Source organism: Delphinapterus leucas, chromosome 10 (assembly GCF_059928025.1).
Source record: "Delphinapterus leucas isolate spDelLeu-1000000601 "Yukka" chromosome 10, BTC_Dleu_Yukka2, whole genome shotgun sequence".
Taxonomy (NCBI): domain Eukaryota; kingdom Metazoa; phylum Chordata; class Mammalia; order Artiodactyla; family Monodontidae; genus Delphinapterus; species Delphinapterus leucas.
Window position 1 is genome coordinate 58,977,035 of NC_143138.1, and position 26,513 is coordinate 59,003,547.

General features: G+C 49.1%; 1 long non-coding RNA gene across 1 annotated transcript; it reads right to left on the reverse strand.

The window, feature by feature from the left end:
- Window positions 1-25,833, reverse strand: LOC149748251 (uncharacterized). The gene is made up of 3 exons (XR_016394708.1): window positions 20,115-25,833; window positions 6,146-19,080; window positions 1-5,369 (listed from the first exon to the last, which is right to left on the reverse strand). It is a non-coding gene; the product is annotated as an uncharacterized LOC149748251 (long non-coding RNA).
- Between the last annotated feature and the right edge of the window lie 680 nt (window positions 25,834-26,513).

Sequence of the window (26,513 nt, forward strand, 5' to 3'; positions counted from 1 at the left end):
CCCATCCTCCTCTGTTAATGAGAGCCCGACTGGGCCTCTTGGCACACTGGGATTCTGAGGGACTCGTGGGGCCTCCATCTATAGCTTGCGGCCAGTTTCCTGGGGTTGATTCTAAGAAGAAGTTTGAAGAACTGCTGGGAGGAAACAGCTCTCTTTCTAGCAACAAAAAAAAAAAAAAAAAAAAAGGGTTTTTTAGGGCCTTTTAATTTGTCTAAAACAGCCCAGGGACTGCTCAAAAACTCCAGTTTTACTCAATTAAATTGCATTTTCTAAGCTGGTGGGTGTTACTGTTTCAGAGACCCCCTCAGCTGAGAGACAAGCTCTTCCTTCCGGCCGGCTGCAGAAAGAAGTCTCGCATTTTAGGGTGCCAGGATTTGAGTGTATCCATCTGTCTTGAAGCCTGCAAGGGTCAGCTCCCATTAATATGCAGCTACACTGCATCTCTGCCCACATCACACATTTGAGGAACTGATGCAGTCAAAACGAGAAGCCAGGCCTTCCTACAGCTGTGCTGGCAAGCTAGTATCTAAGGAATTAGAAAAGGGGCCAAGAAAGTAACTGTATGATACCCATCTTGCATATCTTCATAAGTTCCTCGATGACTATTCTCTCTCTCAGCTGCTGTCCCACCTGCTCCTGGAAGCCCTTCACCTTGAACGCAGATGAAATCCCTCACCACAGGGCACGGAATCTGGCTTCATGGGCCATCATCAGGGGCTGGATAATGCAAGGGAGCTCACTCCCCTTGGGGTGAATGTTAACCTAGGAGGTAGAAGGTAGGAGCAGGGCAGATAAATTCCTCCACCTTCCGTTCTCCCGTGAATGACACTGGATCATGATTCCTTCTTGTAGTCTTTCTAGAGAAGCTCCGTACTGAGTAAACCTGGTGTCCCCTCACTGCTCAGGGGAGTTCACGGTGAAACAAGGCCACCACGGTAACATGGTACATGGCATCACGTGACTCCTTGTCTCACTTCCTTGTTTCCACCTCCATCGCCCTGGGTTTGCACCTTCTAACCAAGTCATTAGAACCTTAATCCTTGCTCAGGGTCAGCTTTCTGGACCAAGGCAGTAAACAATAATACTTGTTCAACACCTGCCATGTGCCCACAGGTACTGTGAGGACATTCAAAACTGATTACGGAACTTGGGAAAGTCATTCAGGATAGCGGGACCTGTATCCCACGGTCACCCAGAAAATCATATGCAGAGTGGGAGTGAAATTGTTGAAACTGAGTAAAAAATGGCTGGTGAAAAAAAGAAGGAAAAGAGTAGGGGGGGGTGAGTTTAGTGAAGACAGGGTGGCATCAGATCTGCGGGGGACAAATGAAGAAAAGAGGGGCTTCTGTATTCCTTGAGACTTTTGATCAAGATTCCAGGCCCCCAACTTGGTCTCCAAACTGGGAAAGATGTCCATTTTGGAGATTTCACTTATGCAATGAGTTAGGGTTTTCTTCACAGCAGAAGTAATGAGAAAGTGAAGGAGGGACAGCTTTCAGTACCAGTGTACTAGTTATCTATTGCTGCATAACAAATTACCGCAAAACTTAGAGGTCTGAAACAACAGTATACATTGTCAGGGTTTTGATTTTAGCCATTGTTGTGTATGTGTGGTGGCATCTCATTGTGGTTTTGCCTTGCCTTTTCCTCATGGGTGGTAATGTGGAGCACCTTTTCATATACTTATTCCCATTTGGATATCTTTTTTGTGAAGTGCCTGGTCGAATCTTCTGCCCATGTTTTCCTGGTGGATTGCTGGTATTTTTATCAATTTAAAGCCAATTTAAGGCCATGAGTTACATATCCTAGATAAGAGCCTTTTGTCAGATAAATAAATGGCAAATGTCTATCCCCTCAAAAAAAAAAAAAACAAACAAACAAAACACCAAACCCAACAGTAAACAATTAGTATCTCTCACAGCCTCTGTGGGTCAGGAACTCGGGAGCAGCCTGGCTGGGTGGATCGGGCTCCAATCTCTCATGAAGTTAAGGTCAGATGTTGGCTGGGCTGCAGTCAGATGAAGGTCTGACTGGAGCTGGGGGATCTGGCTCCAAGATGGTTTGTTCACACGGTTGCTGGCAGGAGGCCTTAGTTCCTCTCCATGAGGCCCTCTCCTGAGGCGCTACTTGAGTGTTCTCATGACATGGTGGCTGGTGATCCAAGAGACCAAAGCAGAAGCCACAATGCCCTTTATGACTTTGCTTCAGAAGTCACACACTGTCCTCTGCAACCTACGCTACTGATCACACAGGGAGTCCTGATTCAAGGCAGGGAGAGCATATTCAAGGGCACGGGGACTAGTAGGTGAGGACCCTGTAGGGAGGAAGAGCGTTTTTGGAGACTGGACCGTAACAGCATCCTGGAACATCAGAGCTGAGAGAGTTCTTAGAGGTCATCTGTTTCAACATCCTCATTCAATAGCTGAGGAAAACAAAGGTCAGCAACATTAAGTAACTCACCCCAGGTCACTCAGTGAATCATCTGTTCACACTAGACAGTGCCTGCAGGAAGCACATTTTACGAAGCCATGTGAGAATCGCAGCCCGTGGTCAACCTGGGTCACTACACTGATCAGGGCAGTCAGAGGTGATGCTTCAAATAAGAGCTGCTGAATGAATCCAGTGCAAAGCTGATGACAGCAGTTCAGTCATTCATTCATAACATATTTATTGAGTGCTTTCTTGAAGCCTGGCACTGTTCCGGGCACTGGTGAACAGGTAAGCAAAAACATGCTTCTGCTCTCATGAACCTTACAGCGTAGGGAAGACAAACATTGGGTAGCCTCACAAATAATGGAAATATTACAACCATGGCAAGTGCTTTGAAGAGGAGGTTGGAGCACTGTGTGAACACAGAATACTGAGTTTGTTTCAGCCAGGGAGGCATCTCCAAGGAAGTGATGATTCAGTTATCACTTGACAGCCTGAAAGTGAGTTCCACGAACAATGAGACGATGATTTTTGTTCACAATTTATTTGTTTTTCAGCTATTGTATTTTCCACCTCCAGATGTTCCATTTGGGTTTTTTTTTTATGTCTTCTATTTCTCTCATAATTGAGTTTGTGTTTTCCTTTAACATCCGTGAATATATTCATAAGATTTATCACAGCAATTTTAATATCCTTGCCTGCTAGTTCCATCATCTCTGCCATTTCTGGGCATATTTCTGTTTTATTTTACTCCCAGTTATAAGTCATATTTTCCTGCTGTTTTGCACGCCTGGTAATTTTCTATTCAATGCTGGGTAACAGTATTAGGTATCAGATTTTGTTTTATTCCTTGAGAGAGTGTTGGACTTTGCCCCTTTTGCAATCTGTCCTTCTGGTTCCCTGGACCCTTCCTCCCAGACAACCACTGATCTGCTTTTAGTCATGACAGATTAGTTTGCATGTTCTAAAGTTTTATATAAATTCCTTTTTGTCTGGCTCCTTTCAATCAGCATAATTATTTTGATTCATGCACCTTGTTGGTTGTATCACTAGTTTCTCCCTTTTTCACTGCTGAGTAGTATTCCATTGTACGGATATACCACAATCTGTTTGGTTATTTTGTTTATACCATATTTACTTACTCATTATTGATGGACATTTTGATTGTTTCAATTTTAGCTATTACAAATAAAGCTCTTATGAATATTTATGTAAAAGTCTTTATATAGACATGTGCCTTCTTTTTTCTTGGATAAGTAATTAGGGATAGAACGTATGATAGGTGTATGTATAACTCTTAAAGAAACTGTTTTCTAATGGCATTTGTTTTAAAGCCAGTTTTTGTTTTGTTTTGTTTGTTTTTGGATCCATGTGGTGGTGTGGTAAATCTGAGGTGTTTGGATGTAAATGTTCAACTTTTCTTATGCTGAAGCATTGAGCAACTGTCATATTGGTTAACCTCAGCTCTCACCAGTTTGGAAAGCAGACCTTCACCATAAGGCGGAAAAATAAGAGAAAAGAATGAGGGGCTCCCAGCCTGGCTGACAGCAGTGCAGAAAGAGACAGAACTCTTGGATTTTTTTTGCTTTGAGGCATTTAAATGGAAATTGAAGTGAAATTTGCTCTTTTTGGATAGCTCATCTGTTTCTTGTGATTTTTGAAAATATAAAATGTTGGAGAACTTAGGTCAGAGCTGTTTTTTTGAAGTTTTGAGCTATTTCCTTGATGCTGGGGCTTTGAAGCTCCTGTCTGTGAATAAATTCAGCCTTTGTTTCACCTTTCCCTGCTGAACAATGCCAGGGAGTTAGAAGGAGATATCCAGTAGGGATAAGTAGCTTTTCTTTGATCCACATACAAATCGAGCTCCATTTAGCCAACAGAGGAATGGGATTCACAAATGCCCGTGTGGCTCTGAATCATGCGTCATATTTAATAGAATGGGCAGCGGCAGTGCGATCTATCTCCACTGCCTCCTTCCCCCTTCCCCAATGCCCAGCACAGACGGATTCTCTTAAAGGAGCTTCCTTATGGCAGTCAATATTTTTTATACTCCTGCTAATATCTCACACAATTTGAGATGCCTGGCACTTGGCAATATTATGTTAGCACAGAGACCCTTGAAAGCCGCATGATGCCTGGGGAGCTGGGGAGGAATACGGTGTGGGGAGAATGCCCAGTCACCCTTCAGCCGCCTCTGTCATCCTAACAGTGCAGAAGCAATTAGAGATCAGATATCCAGGGCCCTCATGTACTGCTGGACCTGCTGACAGCCTCAGAGCAGGTGACAGCTTCTCTGGAGAGGGCGTCACCACTCCCTCAGAAACAGCCTGCCTCTGACTCTGTGGCCGGCTTGGCTCACAATGCAGCTTGAGGACATTCGTGTCCATATTCATAAATTACCTGGGACAGAAATGCTAAATGATCCCCTCATGGCCTTTTCTTAACTGGCCCTTTAAATCTTCAGCTGTGTGATGTGGGCTGCAGCCGGGAAAGGGGCTCTATTGATTATTCTGTTTCCCATTGTTGAGTTTAGGCTTTATTCTTAATAATGATGCTGCTTCCTGTTTTGTTATGTGGGGCTCCACCTCCCACCTTCCCGTCCGCAAACATAATCTGGGTAACTTTTTGGCACTGAGCCCTCTGGCCTGTGGCCACCCCACCGATGCTGGCTGTGGCTCTGTCTGTGCCTCGAGACAGGGGCTACTCACACTAGCCTGGGGCCAAGCCTCTCCACCTGGGCACCCAGCGGACTCTCAATGCTGATTGATACAGATGAAAAGTTAGACACCGGGCACAGCTGACAGTGATGTCACAACCGATGGCAGTTTGGAGAAAGGAAGGCCAACCCCACCAAGCATCCTGGTTCTCTGGCAGGTGACAGGCAGAGGACTGAAGGCATCTCCTTCTTGGCTTCCTCTTCCTTAGGGATACTGGTCATGCTGGGGAAATAAACATGCAATTGATTTTGTTGCCTCCAAACCCTTGGTACTGTGGCTGAATGGCTGCGGTTGTCATGGCAGCGAGCAACATTTTTGTTATCATCTATGGCCTTTTCCTCTCCCCTGGGAAATGTCTGACATGATTCTGGTTCTCCACGCTGGTTCTGTTCCTTGCCTTTCTGGGATGGATGCTTCCTCCTTGCCTCTGATTGGGGAGAATTTCTATTGGTTTGGAGGCACTGGCTGATGTGTGGGAAAGATGGGGGCAGGCTGAGAAAAGAGAATCAGAGGAGGGACAACATTGTTTGTGTGAAGTGGGGAGATTGGAGCAAGGGGACAAATGGTCACTGGGTGACAGAGGAGGAAGGGAAAAGGGAACAAGAAGGGAGATGGGCACAGAGAGAAGCAGAGAGGGACAGAGGGAGGAGGGGCACACAGCAGGGAGGACACCCTGCCCTCCGGAAGCCCCTCGCTCACACACGCAGACCCGCTCCTACAGCTGTCAGAGCTCCTCCCGTGTCCCCACCCCCACAGGCGTGTTCAACGTCCTCCACCCTCTACAAGCCCCTAAGCCTCCGGTGCGCAGCACAGCCTTCTCCTCAGTCCCCAGCCCACCGGCTCCACCACGTGCCTCATAATATCAGGCAATTCAATGCCGAATGAATTAATGCATGGATGGACATTCAAATGCTTTTTAAGATTGAAATAATTGAATGAGGCTTTGGGGGACTGATGAATGGGAATCTAGATCCCTAGAGACAGATGGTCAAACTCACCTGCCAGTTTGTGGGTTTGTGCTGAGAAATGCAGTTTCGAAGAAGAGTGGAGATAGATAGATATTATATTGGTTGGTCAGAGGGTGATCCTCTTTGAGAGAAATTCCCCCAGTTCTGGGCACCTGCCTGAGGCTGCTCTTCTGATGCGCCGATTATGGTGGAAGTAAAGCAGGTGTCATTGGCCAACGTGGCAGGTCGGCTTCCCCAGTGTCTTCATCTCCAAGCATCCCCACCCTGAGATGCCTCAGGATCCTGCCCTACAGGATGGGGAACGAGACTTGGAGAAAGTGGTTTCTTATCCGAGTTGTAGGATGGTGTCAGATGATGACCGTGACCGCATTTGGAAAGGTGTAAAGCCATGTCCCTACTACGGTCCCAGGGCACGTCTTGAAGGAGAAATCCTGACTGTTCTGGGCACAGGCCCTTCTCGCAGGCTCCTTGGAGAGGAGTGACAACAAGGACGGGTGAAATGAGAAAGGAGAGGGGAGAATGCCTCTGGGTTTGCCTCCTGGGAATGCTCCATATAAAAGGCTGGACCTTGTGTTCCTTCTGATATGGTCAGAGCTATGCGTAGTCTCATGCCTGAGCCCAATCCTAGGAGGAAGAAAAGGTTTACAGTGGAAAATACCAGCTTATGTCCAGTGCTGGCAGTGGCCAATCTACGGGAACAAACAGGCAAACAGGGAGACTGACCCATGTTGACCAAACTCACAGGGGAGTGATGGATAAACCCAAATGCTACTTATTTGTGCAGCATTTTTCAAGTTCTTTGGAATCTGAAAATCTGCCCTGGTAAATAAACCTTCTGTATGAATAATCACGTGACTGTCTAGTAAAAGAAAAATGGTCCATTAAGCCTTGTTCCCAAGAAAGGCAGGAAATGCAGCAGGAACAAGTTTGTTGTCCTTCCCACTTATTTATTCTTGCTTTTTGACTCAAGCAAGGGAACTTGATTAGAGGACAAAATAAATTTCCACTAAATGTAACCCTAATATTTTCCTTTTGAATGTAACCCAGATTATTAGCTACCTCCCCCCACCTGGTGGAGATCCAGGTAAAGCTGGCTTGAGCCATCAGATTCATGACCTTTAGAAACCTAGAGCCACCCCCCAAGATTTCTGCACATCCTAAGGGGGCTCACGTGCTCATGGCTTCTTCTGTCTTCCCATGCCCTGCCCTGACTTTTGCTTATATGTGTGTGGTCCTTATTTTGTGCTGTTACATGCCACAACTCTTGTCAAGTATATCAAGATTCTCTCTCACACAAAATACCTGTGAGCTGAGCAGAATTTGCCAACTATTTCAGTAGTGAAAGGACTAGAAGGGGAGAATGAGAACAGATTTCTGTCACAGAAACACAAGTTCAAAATCCAACAAGAGAGCATCTCTGATCCTCAAGTGGCCTCTGGCCACCACACGCTGACACTTCCCTGCTCTCTCCCACCTCTCTCCATCTTGCCCTTTCCCCTGCTCCTTCTTCTTTCCTTTATTCTCTCCCAGACTCTCCTAGTAGTTAAAGAAATGCCTCCCACATTTTTTTTTTTTTTTTTTGGTACGGCAGAGCGGCTTCAACTTCAAGACCTCACATTCTACCCCAAGTATTTATTAAGGTCTTTTTTCCAAACAAAGGTAGTTCCCCCGCCCAAGAGGCACTCCCATACTGCTAGGATAACAGGGTTGTTGCCTCTCCTTTCCTAGGCATATCCTACTGCGCTTCTCCATCTCAGTTTCCTCTAAGAAATCCAGGGGTTTAGCTATAATCGTCTCATCCCAAACGCTACTCCTTTTAGGAAAGTCCACAGACCATACTCCTGTTTGTTACTTCCTGGCTGTTTGTGGGAGAAACCAGCTGTGGTATCTTGGACAAAATGCTTAAACTCTCTAAGCCTCCTTGGGGAAGGAAATGACAGGTAACATACAAAGCTATTGGAAAGATCCAAGTAACATGATGTATATGAAAATGCTTTGTCAGCCACAGAGCCCAGTGAAATTTATGATTGTTTACTCATGAATGCCAAGCAAGGCATCCATTGGCTGTCCGAGTGTTTATGTATCTTCCTTTCTTGGTGACAGCAGCTTGACTACTGCACTAGTCCAAACACTCTGGGGCCTCTTTCTCATGTACAGCCAGAGGCTATGTAGTTGGTGCACATAAAGAACACCTGATGAGGGACTTCCTGGTGGTGCAGTGGTTAAGAATCCGCCTGCTAATGCAGGGGACACGGGTTCGATCTCTGATCCGGGAAGACCCCATATGCTGCGGAGCAACTAAGCCCATGCGCCACAACTACTGAGCCTGTGCTCTAGAGCCCATGAGCCACAACTACTGAGCTCACGCACCGCAATTACTGAAGCCCGCATGCCTAGAGCCCGTGCTCTGCAGCAAGAGAGGCCACCGCAATGAGAAGCCCACACACCATAACAAAGAGTAGCCCCCACTTGCCACAACTAGAGAGAAAGCCCGTATGCAGCAACGAAGACCCAATGCAGCCAAAAAAATTTTTTTTAAAAAATTTAAATAAAAAACTTTAAATAAATAAATAAATAACAAGTGGGGTGGGGGGGAGAAAAAGAGTACCTGATGAGTAGAGAACTAGCCATCCTGCAAGAGGTGGAGCATCTAAGGCTATGGAAAGTCTCTATTTGAGGGACAAAGAAATGCCTACATGCCTACACACAATCCTTGCCTCTGAGCCCCTTATCATTTACAGCAAGCACTACTTAAAAACAACAACAACAACTAATCCTCTACTTCTACATCATTCCACAAACAATACATTTACTGTAGATTATTAGAAGTAGTGGTTGGAGAGAGAGGATGATAGAGAGAGAGACTTACCTGCAGCCCCCCACCCAGAGAAAACCACTATAATGTTTTAATGTTGATGAAGCCTCATTTTGTGTCTGTGTGTACTTGCTGTGAATTTCTCCATAACATTTTGGTGCATAGTAGATCAAACTTCTTTTATTTTTCCCATAAATTAAAACTGTGTCAGTCACCCGCCTTTTAGATCCATTCACACATTCAACAGATATTAATTGAATGCTTATGATGTGCCAGACACTCTTCCAGGTGCAGGGGAAATAGCAGTGAGAGAACAAACATCTCTGCCCTTGTCCAGCTGACATTCTAATTGGGGGAGACAGACAATAAACAAATAAGAAAAATAGTACGACAGCTGGGGATAAACACCATGAAAATATCACAGCAGGGAAAGGGCTTTGGGAGTGTTAGGCAGGCTGAAATTTTAAATGGGGTGATCAGGGAAAGTCTGAAAGCAACAGCCTGAAGGAGACAAAGAACTGAGCCATCTGGAGACCATAGGGAAGTGTGTTCCAGCAGAGGGAACAGCACGTGCAAAAGCCCTGGGGCAGGAGTGTGCCAGGCATATGCTGGTAACAACAGGGAGGTCAGTGTGACTGGAAGAGAGTGTCAGCGTAGATGGGGTGTAGAAGATGAGATAGGGAGGTCACGGAGCCTGAACGTGCAGGGCCCTGAGGGCCAGCGAAAGGATCGGGCTATTCTCTGATTAGTGATGGGACACTACTAGGAGATTCGAGCAGAGCAGTTACACAGACTGACTGAACATTGAGGATAAACTACAGGCAGGCAAAGGTAGGAGCAAGGGACCTGTGATGAGGCTATGGCAATAATCCAAGAGAGAGATGCTAGTTATCTGTACCAGCAGGATAAGGGAGGTGGTGAGGTGAGAGGGCGTCTTGATGTATTTGAAGATGGAACTGAAATGTGAGATGGGGGAGTTGCTTTCACTCCCTTTCTTACAGTATAGTATTGCTTGTTTTGAAAAAAGGGGCCCAGAATGTTGAGGTGTTTGAGGGGGGCCAGCGAATAGCACTCCCTTTCTTACTTCCTCACTTGAGTCCTGATCCAATTGAGAGATAAACAAAGGTACAGTAAGGCAGATGGAGACTAGAAGGTCACTGATACAGAGAAAACTGATGTTGGAGAGGTGTGTACTGGCTACATGTCCTTCCAAATACTGAATCCCAGAATAAGGCATCTCACTCACCACATCATAACCAAGAGGCCTGTCCTGTGAGACTTACCACATGGGAGAGCAGACCCAAGAGGGTTTGGACCATGCCCACCCAGCTTCTCCTTCCAAACTCACAATCTGATTAAGCCCCTCCCTCCAGGGAGGGTGACAAGGATAGGGTAGCTGGAGGGATGGAGAGAGTGCAGGGGTGTCATACCAGGGGCGCTTCCTCCACTTGGATGGAAACGTCTTGGGGAAATAAGCTATCCCCACCCCCAGTCCCCCACCAACACACCTTCTGAAAGACAAAAGGCCCCTTTAGACCCCTTGGAAGTGGGGATTCACTCTTCCAGTGGTGAGCAAGAGGGCCCTGCACAGTTCTTATCAGGATGATGAAACACCAAACACCATGGCATGTGTAGACACTGCTGTGCAGAGAGAGGAGTATGCGTGCACACACACACACAAACAGGATCATGCCATATGATCATAGCATATTTTACAACTGCTCCTTTCACTTGATAATATATCTGGACTCTGCTTTCAGTAAATATACTTTTTTTTTTGGCGGTACGCGGGCCTCTCACTGCTGTGGCCTCTCCCGTTGTGGAGCAACAGGCTCCGGACGCGCAGGCTCAGCGGCCATGGCTCACGGGCCCAGCCGCTCCGTGGCACGTGGTATCTTCCCGGATCGGGGCACGAACCCGTGTCCCCTGCATCAGCAGGCGGACTCCCAACCACTGCGCCACCAGGGAAGCCCTCAGTAAATATACTTTTACAAAATCATTTTAACGGCCAAATATCACTTCACTGTGTGGTATACCCATCTTTTGGTAACCAACCTCCTATTGTTGGTCATCTGGCTTGTTTCCAATCCTTGGCTACTATTAAAAACAAATAAATAATTAAAATAAAAACTGCCTGAACCTTCTTGTAGCTAAATTGGTTCACGTGCTTGATTCCTAAAGCTAAATTCCAGACATTGGAATCGCTGGGTTAAAAGGCAGGCATGTTTTTAACACTGTGGTTACAGTTTGCAAAATTCTGCAAGTCCAGTGCAAAGGACAAAAAGAATGGACAAAAGAACCAGTTTCCCTTGTAGGCTGTGGGCTCCCACACTGGACCTCCTGTGTCCCCCACAGGCCCTTGCACTGTGCAGGGCACGCCAGAGCTTCAGCTCATTGTGTGTGGGCCGGTGCGCTGAAGAGGAGCAATGGGAAGGGATGGTAGGTCTGGGCCTTCTGTACGTGACGAAGGCAAGTGCATTTTCAAGGGTGAGCAGGGGCCTCTCCTGGTTGGTAGAGCTGACATGGTGGGTCCCAGGCCAGCCGCCCATGCTCTCCCTCTGCGCCCGAGCGGATCTAAAATCAGAAAAGGAACATCTTCTGGCTTCGTTTGTCATGAGATTCTCCCAGATGACCGCTCCCAGAACAGCTATCTGTGGGCTCAAGGATACACATGGCATTTGCTTTGTCCCCAAGTCTGTGCCTGGAACCTGGACCCTTGTGTGCCATTTTCACACTCAACAATTCCTGGAATGCTTATGCCTCTTTGAATGGCATCTCTGAACAGTTGTTTAGTTCACGGGCTAATATTTTCCACGCAGCACCTCCAAAGAAAATCTGAGTGCACACAGCCCCACGGAAAGAGCTGACTGCCGATACTCCCAGTTGCAGGAAGTTTTTCTGGTGGCTGAGACTAAAAGCTGCAGAAGGATTTTCAGTTTCTCGGGGAAAAAACTGAGGGAGGGTCTCACTGTGCCCAGGGAAGGCGGCCCCCCAGAACAGGGAGGTGGGCTCCACAAAACAAAGCCTCCCAGAGCATGGTGGAGAGCTTAGGGTAAAAATAGGCCTCTGTTCAAAGCCCAGTGCCGCCGCCCTCAGTGTAGGAGTGTGGGCAGGTTACCTGACCTCCCTGTGCCTCAATGTCCTTAGCTGAAAATGAAGGGAGCAGAGTTTAGCGTCCAGGGTTGTATAAGGATCTAACTGAGGAAATGTGCATATAAATTACAGGGTAAGTGCCCCCAAAGCGGTAGATGGTACTCTAGCATCAATACCACCAAGTGGAGACAATAGGATCCCAAAGAAATGTATTAAAGAAACCACTGTACAGGGGAGGGGGTGGGGCAAATTAGGGGTATGGGATTAACAGATACAAACTACTATGTATAAATGATAAGCATCAAGGATATATTGATGGGAATTATAGCCATTATCTTGTCATAATTTTTAATGGAGTATAATCTGTAAAACTACTGAGTCACTATATACCTGAAACCAATACAACATTGTAAATCAACTATACTTCAATAAAAAAGGACCACTGGACATCTCTAACATCGTTATGTCCCAAGGGTGTAGCACACAGTCAGCACTCGGTAAATATTTGAGGAATTTGATGAATGAATACGTGCTAGACCACGTCAGCCATGTAGGCAGCAACAACGGTGAGAAGCTGGTCCCTGGAGAAGCTAAGAAAACTTCCATGACGATAACAATATTATTAATAAAAGTAGCAGAGAATTATATAACACTCAGGTACCTGACACTACACCTTAGATCACCCTTGCAAGGTGGTGCTTCACCTCCATTTACAGAGGAGGACACTGAGACACAGGTCACAGTTAGAGGGCAGAGCAGCATCCACGTCTGGATCCTGGGGCAGGGGGACAGCAGGCTGGGGACTCTCCTGGCTTGGCGAAGGCGGCTGGGGACAAGGAGAGTGAACTCAGCTCAGGGTGGAAGGCGAGGAGGACCAGGGCTCAGAGACATGGCACCTGCCCACCCAGGAAGGGCAGGATAGGCTGTGACCACAGAGGCAGGTGATGGAATAGAAGAAAACCAGGAGGAGCCTGTTTCATCTCCGAGCTGTAAACTGAGAGGGTATGTTTACTCACAGTGGGCCGGGGCCAGTTCTCAGGGTTTCACATGTACTAACTCAGTCCTCCCAGCCTGATGGATTGTGAGCTTCCAGGTTTGCTCGGCGGGCTGCTGTTTGTCTGCATCACTTTTGTCACCCAGGTGATTAATTTTAGCTAGAATAACAACACACAGCTATTCAGAAGAGCTCTATTATTGACATTCCTATTGCAAACAAATGGCATGCCTGTTACAAATCTCCAGCCCTTTTTCTTTTTCCTGTATCTCTCTTTCTTTCTTCTTTACCCCTTTTCTTTCTTCCCAAAGCCCTAGAACATAACTTTGTTCACATGAAGTTTCTTAGGGGCATTTTTATCACCTCTACCTGAGGACAAACAGGAAAAATACCAGGACCAACACAGTCCTCCCAACATGGCCAAAGATGCTTGGATGGGGGACCCGCAGGGAGGGTGGGGTTGCTGAGCCCCACATTGGGGGAGTGAAGCCAATTGCTCCCCAATTTGCTGAGACTACGGCCGTGAGGGCCCAGTCCGAGCCTTGGCCAGCTCCTAGGGTGTGGCCAGACTTGTCAGCTGGGGTGTCTGCCAACCATCCTCAGTATATGCCCCAGGCACCCAGGAGAGAGAGACTGGCCAACTGGGAGCAGTAGGATGGGCAGGGCCCCAGAGCTGCCAGGGTTTGAGGCTCCCTGGAGAACTGGCCTGTTCTAGAGTCATGACCTTTGACAGTGACTGACTCTGTATCCGGGTCTTCAACCTTCCTTATTTCACAGGGAGGACTCGCCACACTTAGGCTCCACAGTGTCCCTTCCCAGAGCATTCTGGGCTGAAGGCCCTGCCTCCCTCCCTCCCCTGCTCTATCCCTGGTCCTGGCTGAAGCAGATGGGAGGGGTCCACAAGGGAACAACTTGGGTGGCTGAATCTCATCCCCTCTGTCTCTGCGTGAGTGTCCAAAGGACTTTTCTGAGCCATAAAGGGACCACTTGTGGCTCATCATTCCCAGAGAAGTTCTTCCTTCATCTCAATACTCTGCTCGGAAACCTGGAGCCTTTCAGCAGCAAAAAATAAGCTACTGTGTGTGAGGTCCGGCTGTGCTGCCCTTCCCCGTCAAGAAGCTGGTGGCTGGCCCTTTCCTGAGCTACATGGCCTCTCCCAGCCTCTGTGTCCAGCTCTGGTGTTGGGGCTCCTTGGGTTTTGTCCCAGATGTCTAGCTTACAGTCGAACTTCTCAGAGTGGTCCCCACACCAGCAGCAGCAGCAACATCATCACCTTGGAGCTTGGTGTAAATGCAGATTCCCAGGTCTTCTCCCACATCTGCTAAGTCAGAATCTGCACTTCCTTGGTTGATCAGCATGCAATGGAAATTTCAGGAGCCTTGACCTACACCTGACCATTTTCAATTCTGGCTTCATGTTAGGATCGCCTGGGGAGACTGTGCAGTGTACCAGTGCCAAATCCGGGGTGGTAGAGGGCAGAGCCTGGGAATCTGTAGTTTTCCAAAGCTGCCCCGTGATTCTGATACGCAGCCACCAGTACAGATGAAGGGGCAGTGAAGGGATCTATTTGCAGCTTCCTTAAACACCCCCTCCTGCCTCCCCCTGGGGCAACAGAACCAGAACTTCCTTCCCATCCCTTTGTACCGCTCACTCTTGCCTTCCTTTACTCCTCTGATCTCTTGTTTTTCCTTCTGTTCTGGGCAGACTTAGGAGAATCTCCTTGGATTTGGGGCTTGCTCTGCCCATCAGCTTTGGCCAGACTTGGGCCACCTTCCCTGGAGGCTCCACCTTGGTCTGACCTAAGTGCTCCCAGCTGTGGAACATCTTGACAAGCCTGACTCCCGCCCAGCAAAAAGCAAATCTGCCCAAAGTTCAGCCTGTGGGCGTGACCAGTGACCAGCAATGCCGCCACCCACACAGCCCCACACTGACCTCGCTCTCAGGCTGACTCTTTCTGGTCTCCATCGGGGACAAAGAGGTGGCGGTGAGGTCCTTCCAGGGCCTGACCCACCCTCGAAAGAGCCCCTTGAGGCTTTCAAACCCTTCGGGGAAATAAGGTCACACAGAAACAAAAAGCAAGCTTGCTGAGGACCAAGGAAAGGCTCTTTCCTACCTTCTTTCTCTATCTGAAAACAATGCGGGGGCTGGACATGCCAATCCCAGAGCCTTTCATTGTTCGAATCAAGGTCAAAGCCAGCACGTGAGCCAGAGGCAAGTATGGGAGCCCTGAGGGGGTGCATGACAGGGTCCAGCCTTGGGTTACAAAGAGGAGGGCCCAGGATGGAGGCCTGGGGAGGATGAACCCAAGCCCTGTGGCCTGTGTGTATGTGTCATGGCCTCATCACATCAGCCAACATTTGCAGGTTCCCCCTGGGTCTGATCAAATCAGACCTATCGCTGCACTGGGTGCCTCCTCTGCCCCAGCCCAAGTCTCCCCACCACCTGGGAAACTCTTCCACAGCTTGTGTTTCTCTCCTGAGCTTTCCCATCCCTGAGCCCCCAGAGGCAGGAGAAAGGCAGTCATTTCTTCGGCTGCTAAATAGGTCTGTTTTGTTGTTTTGCAAGTAGACAGCGAGTTAAGACGTCATTTGCTGTAGCTTCTAGCTACCTTGCACTCCCACAGTTGGCTCCAGAAGGAGGGCTTTGAATTCCTTGTTTCCCTAAGTTCTTTCTGTTCTCTCCTCTTCCTTTTCTGTCGCCTTCTTTCCTTCCACTCCAATCCCTTTCCTCCTGGAAGCCCAGCTCTGCCTATTTCCTTATGCCACTGGATCGAAATGTTGGACTCTAGCCACGGTGAGGAGCCCAGGTTTGGCAGGTGCAGGTCACACATCATCTGTGATCCAAGCAGCATCACTGTTTTCCTGAGGGTGGTGGTCACCCAGAGACTCACTCAGGGCACCTGGAGACTCTGGACCAGGCGGACCAGGGTTAAATCTTCCTCAGCTGTTCGACTTTGAGCACCTTGTTTAACTCTAATGGGCTTCAGTTGCCTGGTCTGTAAAATGCACACTGACCACCAGCTCCTACGGTTGGTGTGGAGATTACATGAGATCACAGCCGTGAGGACCGGCCAGGCTAGGTGCTCCGTCACCCACGTGCTGTCACCACATGCCTGCCTCCCCTATCACTGTGCCTGGGACCTGTTCCCCCAGGAGGCGATTCAAAGATCAGGCAGAAAACAGAGAAGTGTTTCTGCTGGAACGTGTCCCTTCACGACTGGGCCCGAGGATACCAATTCCTCTTCTAGCTTTGTTCTCACTTTTCCGTTTCCTTGGTGTAACTTCTCTGGCCACACTCCCCACTGGGCCACCAACTGTTTGTGAACGACAGAAAAGGCCCACCCACGGGGCCTTGGGGAGTACGAGTGAAGTGTGGCCAGGCTCCTGGCTCTTACTGCCAGGGCTGTGGTTGCATCAGGCAACCTAAGTAGGTGTCAGGGATATAAATTCAGGCCTGGCGGGGGCTTCTGGGAGGAGGCGTGGCCTGGTTCACATAACAGTGCTTGAAGCCAGGCCCAGGTGTGTTCAAGCCCTGGCCGCTAAACTCCATGACCTTGGGCAGAGTTATTTGTCCTCTCTGAGTCCTTATCTGTCAACTCTGCCAATAACCTCTTTCCTAAGGGATCACTGAAGGCATTGAAGGAGGTCACCTAAGACCTCTGACATAAAGCACGGTGCGATAAATGCCCCCCCCCCCACAACACGATCTCCACAGCCTCACCAGGACACGTAATACAGCGCACTTGCAAAGCGCCCTGTGCCCCTTGTATACTTTCTCACATTGTATTCCCATCATGACCCTAGGAGGTAGGTTATGTTAGTGTCTCACTCATCTTCCAGATAAGAAAACAGAAGCACGGGGAAGTTATGTAACCGGCTCAAGGTCAGCCAGCATGGCAGAGCTGGAAGCGACTGTCACAGTGATTGGTGGGCATTTGCAACTTGATTTGCACAGTACGTTTTCCCATGGAACTTTGGAGGGGGGATGTGAGTCCTACACCCCAAAGCGGACATGGCTCCAGAACCTTCCATGACCCCCTTGCCGAGGGAGCCCACAGGGAACACAGAAGAGTCAAATGAGGCTGACTACTCAGGGACTTTGCAGGTGCTGCCAGGTTCGTGGCCATCAGCTTCTGCTGGGTCTGCCTTCCTCCTCCTCCTCATTTCCTGGGCCAAACTTTATCAGGACGTCCCCTCTTCTCTGGAGCTCCATCCAGCAAATCCATTAAATGCAGGGACCAGGTGAGCAGGAACAGCCTGGATCTCAGAGATCTGGAGACTTCTAGCTACAAAGCATGAAGCATATTTACTTTGTCACCTGAAATTATTTTTGTTTCAAAGGCTTAATTTAGGAAGATCCAGATGTTCACCTGGTCTCCAATTGCTGAAGGAACATGTGTTTTAAAGGCCAGCTGTCGAAGTACATGCATTCTGCCCTTGCCATTCTGTGGAGGCCGCCTCTGGCCTTGACGTTAAACCAGTTACAGTTCTGTGCTGACGGCATACGTGGACACGGCCAGGATTTCCCGTGCCTCCACCTCACCGTTTCCTCTCTGCCTCTGAGCTGGTCCCCTTCATTTCTCCCTTCCTCCCTCCCCAAAACTTGCTCAGATCTGTGGGTAAATGTGCAGAAATGTTCTGGAGAGTGGGAACATTTAGGCTCCAGGCAGACAGGGGTTCATAGGCCAGCTCAACCATTTCTGGGCTCTACACACACGGGCAGTTTACCCGAGTGTCAGATGTCCACCTGGAAACTGTGAGATCACGTGAAGATGGTTTCGTTCGCAGCCTGGCGCAAGATAAAGGAGTAGTAAATGGAATAAGGGGATAAGCCTTTTGCCCAAAGCTAAGTGTAGTGTGAGGCACGGTGTGTCCTTAGCACTTGTGAAGGGCCTGCTTCCCCCTTGTCTCTCTCCACAGCCTTGGCCTCAGCCATGGATTCCTCCTGCCCTCAGATCTCCCTCCGATATGGACAGGCCCCACCACTCCATGGATGCTTCTGTGACTCCCTCCTACCCAAGTAAAACCAACCCGTGCCGGTCTCTGCACAGGGTTCAGCCGGACTGATGAACTAACCTTGGCTGACACTTTAACAGAGTGAGGTGACATCTGATCAAGGCCCAGCGACAATGCTTCAGGGGTGCACAGGCTGCCACTCGCCTAGTATTTCCCAAACATCTGGACCAGGTGCTCGCTTCTGCCAGAGCTGCCAAGAACTATGCCCAACTCCCCAAAGCGGGACAGATGGTAACCAGTCTCGGCCCATGGCGGAAGGAAGATCTTTGTCTTTGAACTTGAGGTCACACGGCTTAGGTACCTGCTAGGCCAATCTGTGTGTCCATTATGCCTGCCTTCCCACAGCAAGCCGAGAGCCACGTGAAGGGACAGAAGGGCATCCCCTACAGCTGGTGCCCAGCTGAGGGTGAGGAGAGATGCTGTGCCAGGGGCCAGAGATCAGGGCTTAGATCTCTCTGCTCATGACTCATGCACGACACAGGCAGGTCATTACCCGCTGTTGTGGCTAAAAGGCTGTAACAGCACCGGCCCCTCCCTGCCTCGTAACGGGTGACTCGAAGGATTAAGGAGGAAACGAGCGCTAAGCTTGGTGAATGCAGCTTTGTCCCCCAGCTGGTCCCTCTGATTATTCCACAAAACTGATGGGAAATAGCAAAGGTCAACGTTCTCTTTATGGGAGGTTGAGGTCCTCACTGGGTGTGGTTCTGAGCTCCATGTCTGTGTCACCCTCATCTGGGGTGAGGCCCTGGGGTCAGACAGAAAAGGGGGGTTAGAGGGAACATCGTCCAAGCTCTGGCCACGTGCCTGGGGCATTTCACATGGCAAGTCAGCTAAAGGAATGGACCTTGCTGGGCCTTTTGGAAACTTCCAGTAGCAAAAACCACAGACTGAACAGTACCTGTCATGGCTGGAGCAAGCAGGATGAAAGCTGTCTCTCCACGATGCTGGCTTTCAGCGCTGGCCCCCCTTGTTCTCCACTTATGTGATTTGGTTTTGTGGTCTCTCTCAGTGGAAAGCCTCTAGGACACTAGTGGCTGAAGCCAGAGCCCTAGAAGGACAGGAGGAGGGAGAGAGGCAGATGGGGTGGCTGTGGCCCAGCTGCATGGAGCCAGCTAGGAGAGGCCACTTCCCTCCGTGCTGTGGCTTTTCCCACTCAAGATCTGGAGGTGCCTCGGTGAAAGGTCTAGATGGGATTAAACCAATTCTGCCAGCCAAAGAATATCGCTCGCTATCCAGCTGTACCAGGATTGAGCCATCCACCACTGCCGTCACTGATCTTCAACACACCCTGAAAGGAGTTCAGGGTGGAGATCAGGAATGAGGTGCTCTGGGCTCTGGGAAAACTGGCAGAACAGGCTTCGGTTAGATATTTTCAGGAGAAAATTTTATGAACACAAGTTCTTGCATCTTCCCATACTTGGAAAAGCGCTAAAATCTTTAAGTAAGATGTCTATTCCCCGTGGCTAGCAGTAACCTTCTAGCGAGATGTGTGCTTGGTTGCAGGTACCCTTCTCCAAAATCACATATATGCTGACCACCCCTTCCCCCCTTCTGAACAGTTTCTCAGAGCCATCCGAGAGGCTGTGTCCTGGGCTACAGTCCTCGGTAAATCCCCCAATAAAACTGAAAGTCACAGCTCTCACGTGGTGTGTTTTTATTTCAGTCTACAATCCTCCCAAATAATCCAATGGGGGGTAGAGAAGATTCTTTCCAGTTTAATTTTGTGTGATAGATCAGGGGTCCCCAACCCCCGGGCCGCAGACCAGTACCAGTCCGCTGCCTGTTAGGAACCGGGCCACCCAGGAGGTGAGCGAGCAAAGCTTCACCTGCCGCTCCCGGTCGCTCGCGTTACCCCCTGAACCATCCTCCCCTGCCCTCCCACCCGGTCCGCGGAAAAACTGTCTTCCAAGAAACCGGTCCCTGGTGCCAAAAAGGCTGGGGACCGCTGTGACAGATAATAATTCACATGGTTCAAAATCAAAATAATATAAACTAGATACAATGGGAAATCTCACTCTAACTCTGCCCCAGTTCACTGATTCCTCCCACTATACCCGCTACTGTTATTAGTTTCTCACGTACCTTTCCCACATTCCTTTCTGTAAATTCAACCATGTATTTTCACTCTGTCTTCTCCCTTAAGTGCACAAAAGTTTTAGCGTATGGTACATCCTGGTATCGGTCAGGGTCTCTGTAGGAAGCGAATGTCAGAGTCGAGCTGGATAAGTGAAGAAGAGTTAGTGAAAGGCTGTTGACAAAGGTGTGGTTGGCTGAGGCGGGAAGGAATAGGAATGTGCAATTCGCCAGGGCTGGGGACCATGGAAAGCCTGTAGGGATGAGGGATAGGAGATGCTGGAAGCCAGAGATTGAGAGACAGAGAGAGACAGCACTTTGTGGAGAGGCCTCAAGGTAGAAGGACAAGGTACCGCAATGCAGGGAAGGAGCCCGGGACTAAACACCTGCCCTCACACGCCACTCATGCCCTGGATCTTCAGCAGGGCCCCCATTGGCCAACCCACCTCAGGAATCTGGGGCAAAGAGGCCTGTGTGTGTAGACTTTACAAGCCAGCCTCCCGAGACCCAGAGCAGGCTGAGAGGGGTGTGGGTGTCTCGCAGGGGGGCCCCCGCAGAACATGCAGGACACCCTGCCCCACCCCCACCCCGGGACCTTACTCCCCGCATCACCTGACAGCTGACCCCGGAGAGCTTTCCATGTTATTTGCTGAGGTGGCTACTAGCATTGCTTGGTTCCACTTCCTCACCTTCCCCGCCAGCACTGCCACCAAACTTCTCAGCCGCTGCTGCCCAGCACCCCAGAGGGTATTACAATGCCCTGTGTAATGTGGCGAAGGGTCCCAGTGTCGGCCAGCCGGCTGGGGAGGTCCTTCCCTTCAAAACCAAATGAAAATCTTCAGCCGCCTTGCACCTCCCTGCCAGCAGCAGCTCAGGGCTCTTGGGGATCCTTTCAAGGATTTCTGGGTACCTGTCACATCGTCCTTGCCTGACCCCTCGTCCGGCACCCTTGTTCCTCACTTTCCCTCCTCCCCTTGGGCTCTCGGGCCACTGCCTGGCACATCCCCGTCCTCACCCAGCCCTGCTGTCCAAGCAGAGACACGGCGTCCCCAGCCCCACACGGTCTGTCCTTGGGGTGCAGGGACAGCAGAGGAGTATCATGGCATAGATCAGTAACCCATTTAAAATTTATCAGCTGACCTCACTGCTGGCAAAACTCACTGCTGGCCCTGCCCCAGGGGCTCGGGGAGTCCTTCCTCAGCCACCTGTTCCCTGGTCTCCGGCTACTGTCGTGTTCCTGGGCTTCCCTCCCATCCTCTCTTCGTTTTCTCTGCCCCCTGAAACCCAGCCCCGGGCCACACTTGCCTGTCCTCGTCCTAGTCTGTTACTTTCTCTTCTCCTTCCTCACACGAAGCAGTTGAGCTCCCGTTTGCCTCAAAGTCTCCTCCAGGTCTGTGGTCCAATTACTCGCTCTCTCCAACCAAAGGGCTGTTCTCTCTCCAGCTGATTCCCACTGACTCAGTGCCATCCAGTAGAAAGAAAATATGAACCCCATATAAAATGTGAAATTTTCCAGTTGGCTACATTTAAGAAAAATTAAAAGAAACAGGTGAGATTAATTTTAATATGCTCTACTTAACCCAATATATCCAAAATATTATCAGTTCAACATTTACTCAGCATAAAATTATGCGTTATTTTAATTCTGGTAAATGACAAGCTATTTTAAATCCGGTGTGTATTTGGCACTTAACGGCACATCTCAATTCAGAGTAACCACCTTTTGCACGCTCGGTAACCACACATGGCGGGTGGTGACCATGCTGGGCAGACTAGCCCCAGAATACAGAAAGACCTGCGACCACCTTTTAAACAATAACCGGATTCCACCACTTAGTGGGTACGATGGATTCCTAGAAGTACAAGCACTGAATTAACATCTGAGATTTTCATAGCTGGTGCCAAGATGCCCTCTGGAAGCTGTCACAAATGACGTTCGTGAAATTGCTGAGTTAACATGTCATCACCAACACTGGATATTAGGGTGGATGGATGTAAAGTATAATTTGCATTTCCCTGGTGACGTGTAAGGCTAAGCTCTTTTCATCTGTTTACTAGCCATATTCATATTCTCTTCTGTGAATTAATTACCTGTGCCCTTTACCCATTTTTCTATTAGATTTGTTGCCTTTTTTTTGAAACTTGAGTTTAAGAGACTTGCTTTGTTCTCAGTGGGCCCTCTTCTATCTGAAGTGTTTCTTTGGCACTAGGATATTTTTTTCTAATATATCTTTTTACTTCCTCCTCTCCATTCTGTGTTCTCTCCTCTGGAGCTTCCATAAGAAAGGCATCTGTGCTTGACTTTACACCTCATATCACATAACTTAAAAAACAATGGCATCTTTCTTTTTTTCTAACACATTTTTAGGGAATCCTTTAGCTTGATCTTCCAGCTTACTAATTAGGTTTTCAGTTATCTATTTAGCACATTTATTGAGTTTTTCAAACTTTGTCAGTCATGGTTTTAATTCCCAAGAACTCTTATTGTATCTTTTTCATAGAGGCTTTATTTTTTAGGTGGATGTGATATTCTCTTAACTCTCTCTGGGATATTCATTTTAATTCCTTACAGTTTTCTTCTGTTTTGGGTAGTCTGTTTTCTTGGAGTCCATTCTATTTTTTTTTTTTTTTTTTTTCGGTACGCGGGCCTCTCACTGTTGTGCCCTCTCCCATTGTGGAGCACAGGCTCCTGACGCGCAGGCTCAGTGGCCATGGCTCACGGGCCCAGCCGCTCCGCAGCATGTGGGATCTTCCCGGACTGGGGCACGAACCGGTGTCCCCTGCGTCGGCAGGCGGACTCTCAACCACTGCGCCACCAGGGAAGCCCCCATTCTATTTTTGTGCCTCTCTCAGGCTCTGGCTTTTCTGAAATACCTAGCAATTCTAACGTAGCTGTTAACACTGTAGATGAACATCTGGGCTGAACAGTATTGGTGGCTGGGGGACACTTCCTTACCCCCATGAGAATCCCATTCCTCTGGCAGGGAATGCAGCTGTTGATACAGGAGCCAGCCTCAGGTGACTGCGTGTGCAGAGAGTCGTCAGTGGACAGTGGAAAGGAACCATTCACCGCCCTACAGTCCACCTCTAGCTCACTGTTGCACCCAGGTCACGTTGCCTCTGTTCTGGAACTCTGCTGGGAAAATTCACTCTGTGACAATTGTGCATTTAGCCCTGTGGCATTACAGCTTCGTTTTAATTTCTTCACCAACTTGTTCTTATATTTGTCTTATGTTCCCCGGAAATTCCTTAATCTTCTGGACATTGATCCCATTCCTCCTGACTGCCCACAACCATGAGCACTCTTTTTATTTCTGAATTTCTTGTCATTTCAGTGGAATTTTGGGAAGAAGAGGGGTACACGCCACTGTGTGCTTAGCCATGTTGAACTGTAAGACACTTATTCTGCACTTGGCATCATTTCATGAGAATGGTTGTCAGAAGTGAGTTAGTTGGATCAAAGAGCAGGAACATTTTTTGAGGTTGTCGATACATAGTTTGAACTGTTTGCTAGACTGAGGAGTAAAACAGAGGGACAGGAACCAGCTTGGGCAGAGAAAGAGCTGGGTTACAATCACAGTTCCTCCCCTTGCCAGATGTGTAAACTGAGTTAGGGAACCTCTCTGAACTTCAGTTTCCTCATCAGTAAAATGGGCATGATAATGGTACCAGCATTTAAGAATACTGAGGGGGCTTCCCTGGTGGTGCAGTGGTTGAGAGTCCGCCTGCTGATGCAGGGGGGACGCGCGTTCGTGCCCCGGTCCGGGAAGATGCCACATGCTGCGGAGCGGCTGGGCCCGTGAGCCATGGCTGCTGAGCCTGCACGTCCGGAGCCTGTGCTCCGCAACGGGAGAGGCCACAACAGTGAGAGGCCCGCGTACCGCAAAAAAAAAAGAATACTGTGAGGATGAATTGTACGAAGCATCTTCCCCAGAGCCCAGCCTATAAAAGGTGCTCAATAAATGCTGTTAGTCAGCATTGTTTCAAATAAGTGGTTTGTCAGCATCAAAGAATTGTGGATTCAACTGGGTGTTTGGAAAAGCGTTCCCTTCTTGGTCATTGGCATTTCACGCTCTCAGATAAATCACTGCCCGGCTTGGTACCTCCATCTCCAAAGAGAAGTCTCCTTCCTGCCTGCCTTTCTGTGACGGCTTCTGTGAAGATTCACTGCTGTTTAGAAAGCCCTTACAGATGCTCCAGTGAAAACCCCTGTGCATCCTTGGAGTTGTTTTCATTGGAAGGATGGGTCCTGAGCCCCTGCCACCAGCTCCAGAATGAATCTCCATGAGATTCTAAGCTTGGTCAAGTGTAAACTCCTGTGGAAGAAAATATCTGGTCCTTATCCTGGGCCAACTTCCAGAAATGTAATTTCTTCCTCAGCTGGGACGTTGGGTCTTATGACTCCTTTTCCTATTTGACCACTTATTAATCAGAAATCTCCAGCAAACCTGCTCCAGGGAGGCGGGCTGAGCCCTCACCACGGCCACATGCCAGTCGAGGCTCAGGATGCCAGGAACCAAGTGTTTCTGCCCAGCCCAGACGAAGGGCTGGAGGCGGCTCCTGTGAGAACCTCCAAAGTCACTGGCTCAGGGGTGCAATGGCCGGGGTCGGGGGTGCAGGATGGCAAAGAGAGAAAGAAGTTTGTACCTGTAGAACCAAGGCAGGCCCAGTCCGGAGGTCAGCCAGGGCCAGCACTGTGAGAGGTCACTGAGGCGGGATTCTGGCAGATTGGAACTGAGGCCAAGGTGGGACGGGTGGGAACGGACGGGCAGGGGAGGGGAGAGCTCATTTGAAGAATAACAGGAAAGTTGTAGGGTGACCATGAGGCCTGCCAGGTTTTGTTTTTGTCTTGATTCAGTAAGCAGTCAACAAACAAACAAGGTGCAGGGCATGGACTGGACTGGGAACTGGCCTTTCTCAGTAAGAGTCACCACTATAAGAATATCTTCCTTTCTCCCTCTCTCCTGGTCCCACCCACAGCAGGGCTGGTGGCCACCAAGCTGGAAAGGGGCAGGACGGAGGCAGGTAGGGCCAGCAGGAAATGCCTTCCGGAGGTCGAACAAATAGAGGGCAGGAAGGACATGGGGTGCGGGCGAGTCCCTCAAGGAGAAGGGAGGGTTCACTCACCAAAGGGGCCCTTCCTCCCCCATCCCTTTAGCTCCTCTCCCACACAACCGGCCCTTCCCTCTGCTCCCCAAAGGGCTGTGTGCAGCCAACACAGGAGTCCCACCTGTGAGCCCTACTTTAGTAACAGGGTAACAATGACGATGGCTAAATACACCCCTTGACTTCTTGCTGGTGAGATAGAAAAGCGAGGCACAGAAAGACTGGGTAATGTGTTCAAGGTCACACAGCAAGGAGCGGGGAAGCAGAAGTCAAAACCAGGTGGTTTCTAGAACCTCTGCACAGTATAGGTGAAATGACCCCAGAAGCTCTAGAAGGAGTAAACGCCAAGGTTCCCAGAAGGCTCTCAGAGCACCCAGCACTGTGGGGAGGGCAGCAAGTCCTATCGACGGCTGGACTGGAAAGGTGGTGAGCAGGTGTGAAGTCAGGAGCAGCCCTTGGGAGATGAATTCTGGCTCCACTTCCCCGGTAAATCTCAAATGCTCCTCATATTTAGGGAGATTAAGAGTAGAAAAAAGGGGGCTTCCCAGGTGGCGCAGTGGTTGAGAGTCCGCCTGCCGATGCAGGGGACACGGGTTCATGCCCCAGTCTGGGAAGATCCCACATGCTGCGGAGCAGCTGGACCCGTAAGCCATGGCCACTGAGCCTGAGCGTCTGAAGCCTGTGCTCCACAATGGGAGAGGCCACAACAGTGAGAGGCCAGCGTACCGCAAAAAAAAAAAAAAAAAGAGTGGATAAAAGAAGGAATGATTCTTAAATGCTGTCTGGACTCCTTTCTAGGTTCCAGCATCTCTCCTGGGTCCCTGCCCGATGGTGACGGGCAACCCCCCAACCCTCGCTGACCTGCTTTCACGTCCGGGGTTTCCGGGTCTCCGCGTGCAACCTGCCCACCCTCCTGGGGGCTCACTCTTCTTAGATGTGAATCCTCAATACAGGGACTTCTTTTGGAGAAATAGCTAGATTTCTTTCTGATTACAAGTAAAATGCATGCTAAATGCAAAAAAAATAAATAAATTAGGAAATGCATGAACTTAAAGAATCTTTCAAACAGTACATCTACAGGATAAAGAGCTATTCAACCATAAAAAAGACTGAGGACTTTTGTGATATCTTAGTATGGACAAGATTCATAATTACATGAGAAAAATAAGGTGCTGGACAGAGTGAGAGCATTGTCGACTTGCATCAAATTCTCCCAAAGGATGCTCAGCCAACGGGTGACACAAGTTGCTCTCTAGAAGGAGAACTGGCTGGCTTGGAGGAGATTTTTCACTAGATAGTCTT